Source organism: Lynx canadensis, chromosome E3, assembly GCF_007474595.2.
Source record: "Lynx canadensis isolate LIC74 chromosome E3, mLynCan4.pri.v2, whole genome shotgun sequence".
Taxonomy (NCBI): domain Eukaryota; kingdom Metazoa; phylum Chordata; class Mammalia; order Carnivora; family Felidae; genus Lynx; species Lynx canadensis.
Genome location: NC_044318.1, coordinates 7262528 through 7276978, shown reverse-complemented (window position 1 = coordinate 7276978; position 14451 = coordinate 7262528).

The window sequence follows — 14451 nt, the reverse complement described above, 5'->3', positions numbered from 1 at the left end:
AAGGAAACGGGGGCAATTAGATGGGAATTTTTTACAAACACATATGAGGAGAGGGCATTGGGAATGGCATTGGAAGCAACTGGGCAATGGACAGGCAGAAAATGTTGACTCTTCTCCTCTTATCCAGATCCTCCACACCCAGTTAAGAATATTGTGCACTGCACAACTCCACTGGGTGCCATTTGTATGGACCGTGTGGCGATACACTGTCCCTCTTTTTTTTTTTTTTTTCAGTTCCCCTCTGCTGTCATATATGACCAGCACATTTTCCTATCTTCCTATGATTTTATTTCACAGCTATTTCTAAGACAGAGGAGAGCTTGCATCCCTCTTTCTTTTCCTTTTCCTTTTTCCTAAAAGAGAAGCCGGGAGCTTGCAGAGACTTGGGTTGCTGGCATCGCTGACTTTGGAGGTTGCTGGCTAATCAATCAGGAGCTGCATTGTGAATGCCTGGCATGGATTTTCTTTTTTCTTTTCATCCTTTGTGCGGGCTGTGTGCGCCCGCACGCATGTGCATGTGCACACCACTTTGGTGCCTTTCCACCAGCAAAGGACTCCGGAGCTGGGTGTAATTAAACAGCAGCCGTGTACTGTGTTCAGGCTTGCTTTGCGCGCAGATCTTCTCCCTCGCTCCACTTACAAATGCCCCACCAGCCCTGTGCTCTGCCTTCATTAAACAGCCTGCTGACTGGTCTCCCCGGGACTGGGATCTAGGGTCTGGGGCCCATGAGGGACGCGCACACGGCTGTTAGCAAGCCTCTAGGCCGCTCGGAGGCTGCGGAGTGTGCACTGAGCTGAGTCAACAGCGCCTCTGCGGGGACTCCTGGCCGTGACACCGGTGGCTGAGACTTCGTGCCTCTTGGAATGCTCAGCCAGAGTCCTCAGGAGTTGAATTCGGATAAAATTGAAAGGTAAACTAATTATAGTGGGGCCGTTTGTGCTTCTGTGGTTTACCTTATGTCAGCATTTCCAGGTTAAACTGCCTTCTTTGGGGATTTCAAAATCTGCTTTAAATGTCTTTTTTCACTACTGTTCATCCTGCTTCCTAATCTAGTTCCATTACAGGTTCTGATTTTTAGACAAATGGACGCGATCACCACCCTTACGGGTGGCTCAGGCGCAGATGTATTTTACACGCACACGTGCGCATACACACACACTCACAAAACAGCAAATGCGCACGGACCACTGTATACATTCAAGATGGTTTCAGTTGTGACACAAAGTCAGATCAAACGGGCCAAAGGAAATGTATAGCTCGGCGTCTGTGTCATCCTGGGACTCCAGTGCTTTGTTAGGACTTTGTCTCTCTGACCCTGCGTTTCTCACCCCGGCTTGTCTCAGCCACACAGCATTCTTCACAGGGGAACCACCCCATGGTCAGCAAGATGGCTGCCAGGAGCCGTGTGGTAGAAAACGCCCATCTCTCGTGGATTATCGTCAGGGGGAGGATGATTGGTCCTGCCGGGGATCACGTGCCCGGACCTGAGCCAATCACAACGGCTGTGGGAGGGATTGGCGAATTGGCTGGCCTGTGTCACACGTCATGGGAGTGTGATTGACAGCCCAGGTCATGTGCCCATCCCTGAGCCAATGACAACAGCTGTGGGAGGGATCAGGGATCAGCCGTCAGTGTCCCACACCGAGGGAGGGAGATTGACAGCGTTGCCAGGACCACAGGGAGAGGAGAAATCGCCGTCTGTTGCTTCCTGGTGGTGTGACTGGGCAGTGCCCTTCATGGCCCTGCTTTTTAGTTTCTCCAACCGTGGAAGGAGTGGCATATCATTCATCTCACAGGGATTATTAAGGGCGAAATGAAATAATAATACATATAATGATCAGTTATTAGGGAGCTGCTAGTAGTAGATACTAGGCACTTAACAGGCACTTTCTTATCGAGTTAGTCATCCCCCGAGCATGCGGTATGGGATGTGAATAGAAAGGCCCGTTGCTCATATACGTGTGCAAAATAAGCAGGTTTCCTTACTAGAGGGCTACTCGGAGTCTTTGGCACAAACATCCCCAACCAATTATCAAACCACTTTTAAATTTTTTTTTTTCAACGTTTATTTATTTTTGGGACAGAGAGAGACAGAGCATGAACGGGGGAGGGGCAGAGAGAGAGGGAGACACAGAATCGGAAACAGGCTCCAGGCTCCGAGCCATCAGCCCAGAGCCCGACGCGGGGCTCGAACTCACGGACCGCGAGATCGTGACCTGGCTGAAGTCGGACGCTTAACCGACTGCGCCACCCAGGCGCCCCTCAAACCACTTTTAATCTGGATGCTTTCTGTTGTAGGTCCTTTTAGGATCATAATGTCTCACATGACCCAGTTTTGGAAGCACACTTTCTAGTATTAGGAAGTCTAAATCCTAACTAAAGGCAGACCAGGGAGCATTTGTATCTGGCTTGTCTTGTTTGGATCCCTTTTAACCATTTGTACAGAATTTCTCTTTGACAAGTTTCTCTGTGAGATCATGTGAAACCCAGAATTAAAAACAGTTAATGCATGATTGTGAGATGTGGTTGTGTTTGCATCCAGACAAACTGCTCTCAGCCTTCAGTGTCAGAGAAGTGTGCACCTCATCCAAGCATATCCATTTTGATTTTCTGGAGACCATTTCCCTTGTTGCTTTGGCTGCCAGGGAGCTCAGAGTCAAATGTAAGCCCCACTTGGAGTGCGTGCGCAGAACTTCTGTCGTGCATTTTGTGTGTGGCTCTTATCCCTGATGATCTCTTTTTCTACTCCTTATATTCCTTTTATTCCGATCTTAACAATTACTGATATTTACCTTGTTTTCTTTTTCTGAGGGGCTCAGATCTTTGTGGGCCTGAGGTGGGGCTCAATAAATAAATACACAAATAAAAAGCAGGTGGGATCTCAGGGGCCTTTTTCTGCAAAGATAACGTTGGCGGTGCTGATACCCTTTTCTCCTTCACCGCTAACGTCTTGGCTCTGCTTGGAGCCGCTTGCTCAATTACAGCGCCAGGCTCCTGTTTTACAAGGCTTCCTTTGAGCACATCTAATCAGGAGCAGCTTCTCACTGCAGTCTCTTTGTTCACTGACTGGAACCTTGAATGCCTCGCTTTGCCTAATAAATAACCCAGGGGCTCAAACTTGGCCTTAGCCTTTATTGAGAAAATGGAATCGGTGCAGCTCTGAAGCATATTCAAAGCCAAGGCCGTTGGAAGGTCAGACATCTCTCAGGCATTTCAGGAAGGTTGTATACTGCTCCGTTTCCCCACACGTTGATTGGACTTTCTCTTTTTTGTTTTCTCTGAGCTCTCAGAACTTGCTCCTATCTTGGCACGGACAACCCTGGACAAATCCCCTGGTGTAGGGGTTGCTCGGCGACTCATTTCTACACCTGGGTGTGGACTCTGGCGTTAATGCCGGCCATGTGCAGGGCTGGGCTCCGTCCAAGGAACCATGTGTGAAGTCTCTGTTACTTTCATCCTCCTGGTTTTTCAACTCTCAACGCTAGATGACAGCAGTCCAAGGCCCCCGGAGCAAAGAGGCCATGACCCGAAAACGGCCCCTGGCCGGTACAGACCTGTGTTCAAATCCTAGCTTCACTGCTGTGCGCTGTGAGAGTTTCGATGAATTCCCTTAAGGCTCCAAGTTTCAGTTTCTTCAGTACCTCCCTCACAGTGTGGGCAAATTAAGTAAGCTAGTATCTGTCCTCCTTCTGCCCCCATTGACCTAGTTAACTCTGCTTCCTCTTGAGATTTTGGTTTAGGAGATGCGCCCTCGTGGGAAGGCTTCCCTGGTCTTTCTGGCTGGGGCATGCCCCTTTTTACAAGTTTCCATCATACGGAGTGTCTTCCCTACCCCTTCCCCCCCAGTACCTGTCACAGCAGCATTTTTATTACATTTGCTCATAGGATTATTCCAGCAGACTGCAAGCTCTGTGCGGACAGGCACCGGGCTTCTGTTCGTCACTGCATCCCCAGTGCTAGCCTCTGGGATGAGCATATAGGAAGGACTCAGGAAAGAATGAAGGGCAAATGGGGCCCCTGGGTGGCTCAGTCGATTGAGCGTCTGACTCTTGATTTTGGCTCAGGTCATGATCTCGCGGTGTATGAGTTCGAGTCCCGTGTTGGGCTGTGCACTTGATGGTACGGCGCCTCCTCTCTCTCTGTCCCTCCCCTGCTCACATTCTCTCTCTCTCTCTCTCTCTCTCTCTCTCAAAAATAAATAAACATTTAAGAATGAGCAGTCAATGAATGAATGAAGAAGGTGGCTTCACAGTGTCCTTCAGGATCTGCACAGGGAAGAGAGGAGGGTGTGGATTTCGGCATCTACCTGCTGTAAACCAGCCGTGATGCTGCGGGCTTCACCAAGGCCAGCATGTTTATGACTCAACACAATCCCACGAGGCAGTGGCAGCACAGACGTGAGGCCCAGCGCATGTTGTCCGGGTTCGGACATTAGATGAATGAGCGAACACGTCTCCAGGACGTGTATGAAGCTGGAGAGTCATCCACAAAAGAATTTCAGCATTGCTAAGACGGAGGTTTGCCCCCTCCTTACACCCCATTTCCTGGACATATCAGGCGACAGACGGACAGCTTGTAGTTTGAAGTGTTTTCGCCTGCACCCCTTACCCAACCCCAGCTCAAGTGAGACCGTATGCTCGTTATTTATTATATCAGTCTGCATATTGAGATAATTGGGTTGTGTAATATGGCACACAGACTAATCTAAGAATGATTTCTGCTGAATAGAAATTACTTATTTTGATTCCTCGGGGGTTTGTTTTGTCAAAACTCATGTAGTATTTAGCAAAGTAATCATTGTTCAATTGCCGAGCACAGGAAGTGTAAAATTACCCTAATAAGAAGGAAAGGAATAAGAGAACGAGCGTCGCTGACCTCGTCAACTTGATTAGTGATGGTGTTGCGTCTCGTCCTCGAGGCCTAACCTCCACACTGCTTGTGAAGATCACCATGTACCTTTCTATCTCACCGGCCTTAATTAGATATGCAATTTGTCATATGGTTGTTCAACCAGAATAGAGACAAACAAACAAAGAAGAGACAGAAGACGGGGCATGTTACTGAAATTCACAAGAAAATTGCTCAATAGCAAATCAATACCCAAACTGGAAAGGGAGTTTTCAAAGCAGAGACTGGATTTTCCAAATACAGTGACAGGCTGTGTGACCTTGAGTTAGCCCCTTAACCTCTCTGAACCCAAGTCCTTCATCTGTCAGATGGAGTTTGTAAGAACACATACCTGAAGTTCGGTCCTTTACAAACAGCAGCCTCTGGTGTTCATCTGCCTCATTCCAGAGAGTTGTTGACCACTTGGCCCCTTCTTGCTTTGTGGGAAGTTTGAAGTAACACATATGTTCATGGAAATCTTTTTTTTTTTTTAATGGTTATTTATTTTTGAGAGAGAGAGAGAGAGAGAGAGATACAGAGTGCGAGTGGAGGAGGGGCAGAGAGAGAGGGAGACCCAGAATCCAAAGCAGGCTCCAGGCGCTGAGCTGTCAGCCCAGAGCCCGACGCGGGGCTTGAACCCACGAACTGCGAGATCATGACCTGAGCAGCAGTTGGATGCTGAACCCACTGAGCCACCCAGGCGCCCCTAAGTGCTGAGCAGATGTTAATGACAGTGTTACTATTAATGCTAGTGTTGTTGCCATCTGTCCTGTGGGGAGATGATTTCCAGGCCTTTGAAGGATGGGAGTTCAGAAACAGGGAACTGCAGGGAGCTGGTGTGTGTAACCGAGAGTGGGCTGCAGCCACGGGGCAAAGGAGCAACGCTGGCTGTCAGAGGCTTTCGGTCCCTTGCTTCCACCTCCTGGGTAATAACGTGGCCTCCGCAAATGCCCAAGGCCAGCCAAGCCAGAGTATTTGCTATGACTTCAGAAGTTTTCCTAGGAGGCAATCTGATTCATTTCCAAACCAGGCAATCCTGACTGATAGCCACGGTGGGTGGATGGGGTTTCCTGTCTCTAAGTCCCCTCTAACCTGCCCTCCAGGGGGTGAGTCTGTTTCTTCCTGGCAGGGGAAACTCCTTGGGGGCTTATGGTTGCCATCACATAGTCTCCCTCCTTCCCTCCCTCCCTCCACGGGCTTCTTGGCCTCTGGTGCATTCTCCTGACCCTTCTTGGCCTCAGCAGTGGAGTTCAGGGTTTTTCTTTTGCCCACACTGGCCAGCTGTCTGTTGGGATGTCCAGCAGTGCTGGGAGGCCTCGTTAGACAGCCCAGAACCTTCCAGGTTTGCATCAGGCTGTGTTTCTTGGCATCTCTTCGCGGTAGAGGTTTCGACCGTTCCTGCCACTCATGGCCCTTCATGAAGTTACATCACCTGCTCTTTTCTCAGACAGGGATGGCTGTGATTATTGCCAGACTGGGGCTGGCCCAGTATTTCTCCCCAAAACCGAGTGCAGGCTTAAGAATGCGTCTCAGCATGGAACTCTTCAGGCTGGGCCCTGGAAACCTTCCCCGTCACCAGCTTTCAATCCTGTGACACACCGCGTTGTCTCCTATGTATTTGTGCTTGGAGATTTTGGGGTTACCATCTTCAATTTCCTTCCTGCGGCGACAGCGTCTGAGGTGTGATAAATGTTGGTCAGAAGAAAGTCAGTCATCCTATTTATCTGTTACAAGGGTACAGAGCCACCTTTCTTTCAACAGATAGGACCGACAAGATTATAGGTGTTTTGTTTTTTTTCCCGAGCTGACATTTAGTAAATGCTTACTGTGTGTGAGATGCTGTTCTAGTGGTATTCTGTGGATTCTCCTACTGGATCCATTTTCCATGCCCATTTTAAAGACGAGGAGGCTGAGGCCTAGAGAGGAAAAGTCACATGCTAAGGCTAGGAAGTTTTGGAGACACAGAGGTCAGAATTGTTTTCTGCTTTGCGTGCTGCCTCCAGTCCAGGGACTCAAACCTGTTCTCACCTCACGTCCCCCAGGAAGGGGGGGATTCTAGCTGGTAATGGGTGTATGTGTCTTTGCATTCTGTGAGTCTCATTCAGGGCCAGGTGGACAGAAAGCATTGGACAAGTGTTTGTTGAATGACTAGAAGCATGTGCATGACCAACAGTGTTGTGACTGAATGGGGACTCCTGGTTGAATGCCTGAGTTATTCATAGGGTCCAGGGCTTTTGGAGCGTCATGTCAGGTGCTGGTACCATCCCAGTGGAGTAAGAAAATAAAAGGGAAGGGGTTGGATGATCCGGAGAAGTGTCAGAGCCTCTCAGGGACGCCCAGACTGCCACACCAGGAACTGGAAAGCCAGCAAAATTCTCTGGTCTCTCATCTATGATTTTCTCTGTGTATCTGATCCATTTTTCTCCCTCAGCAGGGGACAGTTTTGTTTCTTTTTCTTTGCCCACTTCATGGGCAAAGGATGACCTCCAGAGTTTTCCTGTCCTGCTTCGTGTCCCAAGTCCAAATTCCCAGGAGGGAAAGTCCGGTTTCCCTGGATCAGTTGAGATATGTGTCACTGGTCCGGTTACCAGTCACGTGAGGGCGTTAATGTCCAGTACAAACACAGCTGCCAGGAATCCTGCTGCCAATGGGGGGGGGGGGGCGGTAATCAGACAGGTGGGGAACATGTTTAAATATGAAAATACCCAAGGCTTCTGCTCCCTTTTCAAAGTAGATCGGACTCAGGCTGTCTGACTTACAGGGTAAGAAAGTGGTTTGCTCACATCAGCCTCTCTGTGCAATAGAAACGTGCCAACGAACCTTTGGGAACACCATGCCCAAAAGAGGAGGCCCTTCAGAAGGCGCCAAGGTCCACTGAGAGACTGGGACCATCTTTAAAGTTAGTTTCTCACCCCATGGGTACAGGTGATGCATGACGTTTCCAACGGTGATGCTTACGGAGCCCCTGGGAGGTGAAGTCTTTGATGGCCGATGGCAGGGATGGCATCCGCCCCCAAGCCTGGACTGTAGCACGTGTGTGTTAGATGAATAGGAATGTGTTTGTGGGGCCTTGTTACATTTCAGGCTCTAACACCAGCCATGTTTTCACTTAACTTCTGTCCAAGGGCTTTATGCGTCCTACTTAGTATTTTCTTCCCACTTTAGCGATGAGGATTTGGAAGTTCAGAGATGTTTAGCAACTTGACCAGATCGGGATTAGTGCCTCTGGGATTTAAATCTAGGTTTATCTGAATGTGTACCCTGGCCTTTTTTTTTTTTTAAGGTTTATTTATTATTTTTGAGAGACAGAAAGAGACAGGGTGTGAGCTGGGGAGGGGCAGAGAGAGGGAGACACAGAATCTGAAACAGGCTCCAAGCTTGGGCTGTCAGCGCAGAGCCTGATGCGGGGCTCCAACTCATGAGCCATGAGATCATGACCTGAGCCGAGATGCCCTCTGAATGTGTACCTTCTTTTTTTTTTATTAGTCCATCAAATGTCTCTGATCCAGAATGAGTGTCTTGTAGGACACACACACACACACACACACACACACACACACAGTAATTTATCGTCCAGTAAAGTTGCTGTAGGAAGCATGGGGCCTCCAGGTATCTGAACACTGAGCACAGAGAAGGAAATGCCGATAGGGATCTGGTCTTGTTGAGCTTAGTTAGCTCCAGTCAGTGGCACCTTGGTGCCGAGGCTTGGGGAGTGAAAAGCACACATACCTAAGGGCAAAAGAGATACACACTGGGTTTGCTCAGCTGTCTGCAGCAAGTCTGAAAATGCAAGCTTGATTCCAACGAAGGCAAAACACTCAGACAAGAGAGAGAGATCAGTCCTATAGCAGTGGAAGGAAGGAGGGTGAGAAAAAATACCAGGGGCTGTACAGGAAGACTGTGCTCATAGTCACGTCTAGGCTCCATCGGAAGCTTCCCCTTAGTGGATGGAATGAGAATCACAACCAAACACCTGTGTCTCTGAAAGCCTCTCCAAGGTGAGACGGCTCTCCCATTCCTCCGCGATATTCCTGTTCTCAGAGTTTTTTCCATTTTATTCCATCATCCTAGGAGACACAAGAGTGGATTTGCCCTGGGCCAGTTCCGGGAGAAGGACCCAATTCCCCGAAGGGCTTCAGAATGACTCTTTCAGAAATTATTATCAAACCAGTTCGTCACCCGGGGAAACATCTCTATACAATTATTCTGGTTGGCTGGGTAATTGTCACTAACGTTACACGGGGCCGGAATAATGATCAGGGAGGTAATATTAGATTCGTCTCTTCTAAAACTGATTGTTTGTGTAAGTGCTGTCTGTTTGGTACACTGAGGATATGCTTGCTGGAATAAGGTGGCTTTGCAGACTCAGCCTCCATGTCTGAAAAATCCTAGAAGCCATCCTTAGCTCGAAGGACTGTCGCCGGGATTATGTGAGGTAATGGGTGTCATTACCCAGAGCAGTAAATGGTTCCTGATGGTTCTCAAATGTACCGGGCTTCTCTACAGATGCATTTGTTGTATTGAACACCGTTATAATGTGTGCTAAGTGTTAGACGCATTACAGATATTCACCCCCTCGACACTCAGCCCTTGGCGGTAGGCGTTGTAATTGCCTTTGTTTTATGAATGAGGACAGTGAGGGACAAAGCCGTTAAGTAATTGATGCTCACTAGGAGGCAGCAGAGCTGAGGTTTGAACCTGGTTCTTGAGTTCATGCCCTTAACCACCTGGAAGCCACACGGATGCTTCAGGAAGCTCACAGCCCCTTGCACAGCACTGGGGAAGCATTTCTTCTAGTGTTTCATGAACTTTCAGAAAATCAAGTTGCACTCAGATTAGCGTCTCAGGGGTCTGCTTCTGGGGGAACCCAAACAAAGACATGCTCCAATTCTGCCCCAACGCTCTTTCTCTCCCAAGGATTCCTGAGTAAGGAAAAGACAGTATGTGCAGGTTGCCACAGCCCCACGGGAACCAAAGTACTGCTTTTTTAATAGCTGGGTAAGCACCCAATACTCCCCTGTGCATGGCAGTAAAACTCTAGCAGGGGAATGTGGCTGATGTCTGGAAAAAGGGCTCACTGAGGTCCCCTGCTTGCTGTATCCTACCTAGATGTGCTGACAACATGGGGCTGGAAAGCCAGAAGGGAATCTACTCAAGGATGCAGACCTTGAAGGCACAATAACTCTATCCCACAGCGATCCAGGCTCAGTGGAGGTGAGGGCTGGGCACAGTCAGACTGGTAGCTCTTCCTCTCCGGGGGCGGGGGATGGAGGGGGGCACAGGTAGTGGTGTAAGCAGAGAGGGTCTGAGACGTGGGGACAAGGGTGGACGTTCCCAATCCCTAACGGGGCTGAGGACCTGGGGAGGATGCTTGCACCTGCCTTGGTCTGTCTGCTTTCTCCTCTCCAGTGTCCCGGTGGCCATTGATTTGCTGCTGTCCAGGGAGACGCTGAGTTCATTTTCTCTAATAGCATTTCTTGGCCTCTCCTCGGGTGTGATTAGGAGGGAGGGAAAACAGCATTCTTAGGGTTTTGCAATTTGGTCTCCAGTGCACGTTGATCAGGCGTCTGGAGCATTTGTGCAGTTTTTCGTGTTAATCTGTTGGTTCTGTGAATTATAACTTGTGCAGAAGCCACAAAGATAGCAGTGACGACGATGACGATGGTGACAGTGGTGACCTCAAAATCGTGCCGCCCACCTGGCTCTGTCCCGAGTGGTTGCACCTGTCGTGACTGTTCAACCTCTGAGGGAGATCACACTGCCTTCTTTGTGCAGATGAGGAAGCTGGTAGTTAAAGAGGCTAAACGTGTTGCTTCGGCAGCGTCTCGAGGTTCACGGGCACAGGGGCTCCTGAAACGTTCAGGAGCAGGAGAAGGCTTTTTCTTGATAGCATTCTGGCTTGTGGAGCATTCAGGCACAGAGGAGGGAGCCAGGGAGAGAAGGGGCTGGGAGGCACCCTGCAGAGTGCGCCGCTGGGGAAGGGGCTGCATGGACTTCTGTGCCAAGTTGTCTTTGGGCTATGGCTTCAGAGATTTCATCTTTGTTTATAAAGAATCGTCACTGCTCTGTTAGCCTCTTCACCGCAAATTCCGTGAATACCTGGGTGGTGCTCATCGCCGAACAGGATCACTCAGTAGAATGAATGCTCTGTTGGAGCAGTGGAGGGGCCGAAAGAGGGAGAGAGAATCCCAAGCAGGTTCTGTGCTGTTAACGCAGAGCCAGATGCAGGGCTCGATCCCGTGAACTGTTGTGGTAGGGTCCCCTCCCTAACGAAAGAAAAAACCCCTCAAGGCAACCTGGCTATGTGTGTACGTGACAACATCCCCCACGACCTGGTAACATGAGACCGTTTAATCAGACTGCATGCTTGTGTGTTACCATATATGGGACGCAGAGAAGTAAAAAATGTATACAAAACGATGCCACGTGGCATTCGGGGCTCGGTTCTTTGGGTACGAACCCAACTGAGTGGTGCCACATGAATCAAGCCGCTTCCTGGAAAGAAAAGCCTCGATGTCACGACTCTGTGTGAGAATGCTGCTACACCGTGAGATCATGACCTGAACTGAAATCAAGACGAACGCTCAAGCGACTGAGCCACCCAGGTGCCCCTATTCTATTTAATCAGAATATATCTTAAACTCAGAAAGACCTGAGGGCAAGCCATTCCTCTATGACAACATGTCTGAAGGGCTGGGAGCACAGCCGGCCCTTCTTCGGGGGTGAAGAGAACGGGAAGGGGGAGGGACGTGTTTGACGAGAGCCGGCCCGATGCTGGTCTTTTGAACCAACCCATTCAAAGGCACCCCAGGCTCTATCCAATTCGTCTCTCCTGTTGCTTTGAAAAGATCTGACCCTGGTTCTCTCTTCCTTCTCCCTTTATTGTTTGTTTGGATTTTAGGGGGAAGGGGATCCTGGCATTTTCATTTCAAAACACTTTCTGGGAAATGCAATAAGGAGAATGAATGCCTTAAGTGGTGGACCCACAGTTTTGGTGTAAGAAACCGTTTCTGCTGGTTTTACTGGTGAAGGGAAGCTCTTTCCTCCCCTTGCTGCATCGGCAAAGCCCGTCATCTGGGGTCCTTCCCCCCCCCCCCCCCATTCAGGCAGAGACCTGGAATATTGGAATTTGATGAAGATTAGGGGCCAGTAACAAAGCGAGCACGGGGCCTGGGCTAGAATCCCCCCATCTATCAACGTCTTCACCAAGGAGCCCTTGTGTCTCCCGGTCACCCACACAGCTCCCTGAGCCATTACAGTCTGCCCCACACCAGCCCGCCGCGCCCTGGATGCTGATTAAAAACCTGGGGAGCAGTGGGGGACTGCATGCTCCTATATTCCTCCAGTAGATCTCGGCAAGTTAATAACCTTCTTTAGAGCAAGAGCAAATCAAGTCCTATTTGAAACATTTTTATTGACAAGCGAAGGGCTGCTGTGTGTGGCCCAGGTAAATGTATCACTTGGTTTTGTTACTTGTTTCTGACTCATGCAACAGACAAGAGCATTTAAATCATCCCAAGCCTGCCATTGTTTCAAGACAGGAGGAAATGTTGGCGCGGGGAAATGGGATGAGAGAGGGAGGGAGAGACAGCGAGGGTGAGAGGGAGAAAGAGTGAGTGAGAGAGAGAGAATTTGTGTTTCTGGAATTCCTGCCATAGGACCTGAATGATTTGCATTGACTTGGGTGCTGCCCAGAGTCCTTCATGCTGGCACTGTTTTATTCCCATTTCGCAGTTGAGGACCCTGAGCTTATAAAGGCACGGATGGTCGTGCCTCGTATTGTATGGCAACGGTCGACCCAGGATGCCTGTCTGGCTGGGCTGGGTGATTTGCAACCACACGGGGTTGGTCCGGGTCCTGAGACAAAACGTGACCCATTAAATTCGGGGCATCCCAGGTGACTTACTAAGGGGCCTCGTTCATAAGTGAGAGTGAGGTTTAGGGGCTGGGAGTATCAGATCAGTCAACACCCCTAAGCCTGCAGGGCAGGGGAAGGGAGCCATTTCCGGAACCCCAGGCAAGCATCTTGCAAAGGAGGCTGTTTTAGAGGAACAGGTCAGAGGACAGGTCCAGTCCATTGTGATTTCTGCATGGGAAGCGTCAGGGAGGGAGCCCGGATGGCTGACCCAACCAGAAGCCAGCGATCCCACCGATGCGGTCCATTCCGGTCGGCCTCCCAGGGCGGAGGGCAGGGTGCACAACGGTCTCACAGGTTGTTGCCTTGTTCTTCTGTTCTGGCAGATACCCCCGAATGCTTTTTTCCGGTAGGCAATGGCCATCAAGCTGTACTAGCAAAAAAAAAAAAAAAAAAAAAAAAAAAAAAAAAAAAAACCATTCCTCTAAAGAAAGCTGATAAATATCAAAGCATCTCTCCTTACATGCAGTGGAAATAATCTCAAACCACGTTACTGAAGTTTTGGCCATGACCTAGAACCTATAAGGACCCATCCGAAGTAACATGTTATATTCATAAAGATACCCGCCCAGCAGAGGCTGACTGCTGGGTGGGTCATTAAGACTCACCACCTGCGTTATTTAATATATCTTCACAATACCCTGGGGCAGGCAGGGGGAGATGTTCTATAAACTCTGTCTACTTTACAAGTAGGTCTTCAGAAGGGAAAATAAATACTATTCTTCCTTTTGAAAGGAGAATTGTCTTGCTGTCTTGGGTCAGCTCTGTTGCTGGTCGGGTGGCTTTGGGAAGCTCCTTCCCACCAGCGCAGAGGATTTGGGAAGCAGAAACCTCAGAATTTCCCTGACACCCCCTCCCCCATTGCCTCCTGTCTTTCAACCATCCTGTTCCATCACACAGCCCAGGATAACGGCCCGACTCCTTGCCTCACAATGATGAATGTAGAAGCGAAAGTACCAGGAAGAGTAACAATGTTCCATGCCTGAAACCAGCGCTTTGAGGATGTGCTGTGTGCCAGGCCCCGTGCTAGGTTTTGTAGATGCAGAAATGAGTAAGGGGCACCTGGGTGGCTCCTTCATTTGGGCGTCCGACTTTGGCTCTGGTTATGTTCTCACGCTTCGTGGTTCAAGCCCTGCGTGGGGCTCCGTGCTGACAGCTCAGAGCCTAGAGGCTGCTTCTGATTCTTTGTCTCCCTCCCATGCTCACACTGTCTCACTCTCTCTGTCAACAATAAATAAACATAAAAAAATAAAAAAAAAAAGAAATGAGTAAAACACTGTGTGCAGACTTTACGGAGATCCTGTGTGGATGGGGGGACATTGACTCGTAGACGTTACAGCTAAACATGGTTGAGGAGCATATGTGTGGGGTATGCATGCAGATGTGCTCCAGGGACCCAGATGAGGCGGCGTGGGATTCGCCCTGGCTGTCAGGGAAGTTGCACCGTTCAGGTGGCATTGAGCATCTGGGGAGGGATTCTCGGAGGAGGAGGAGGGGTGCTGTGGACACGGGCTGAGGCAGAGACACGGCTTTAAGGCCACACTCCAGGTGTGTCTGGAGTGAGGACGCGTGGAGGACAGTCACAAACAGGAGATACGCCTCAAGAGCTTATTAGGGTTGGAACCTGAGCAGCACCGGTCCTCCGGTC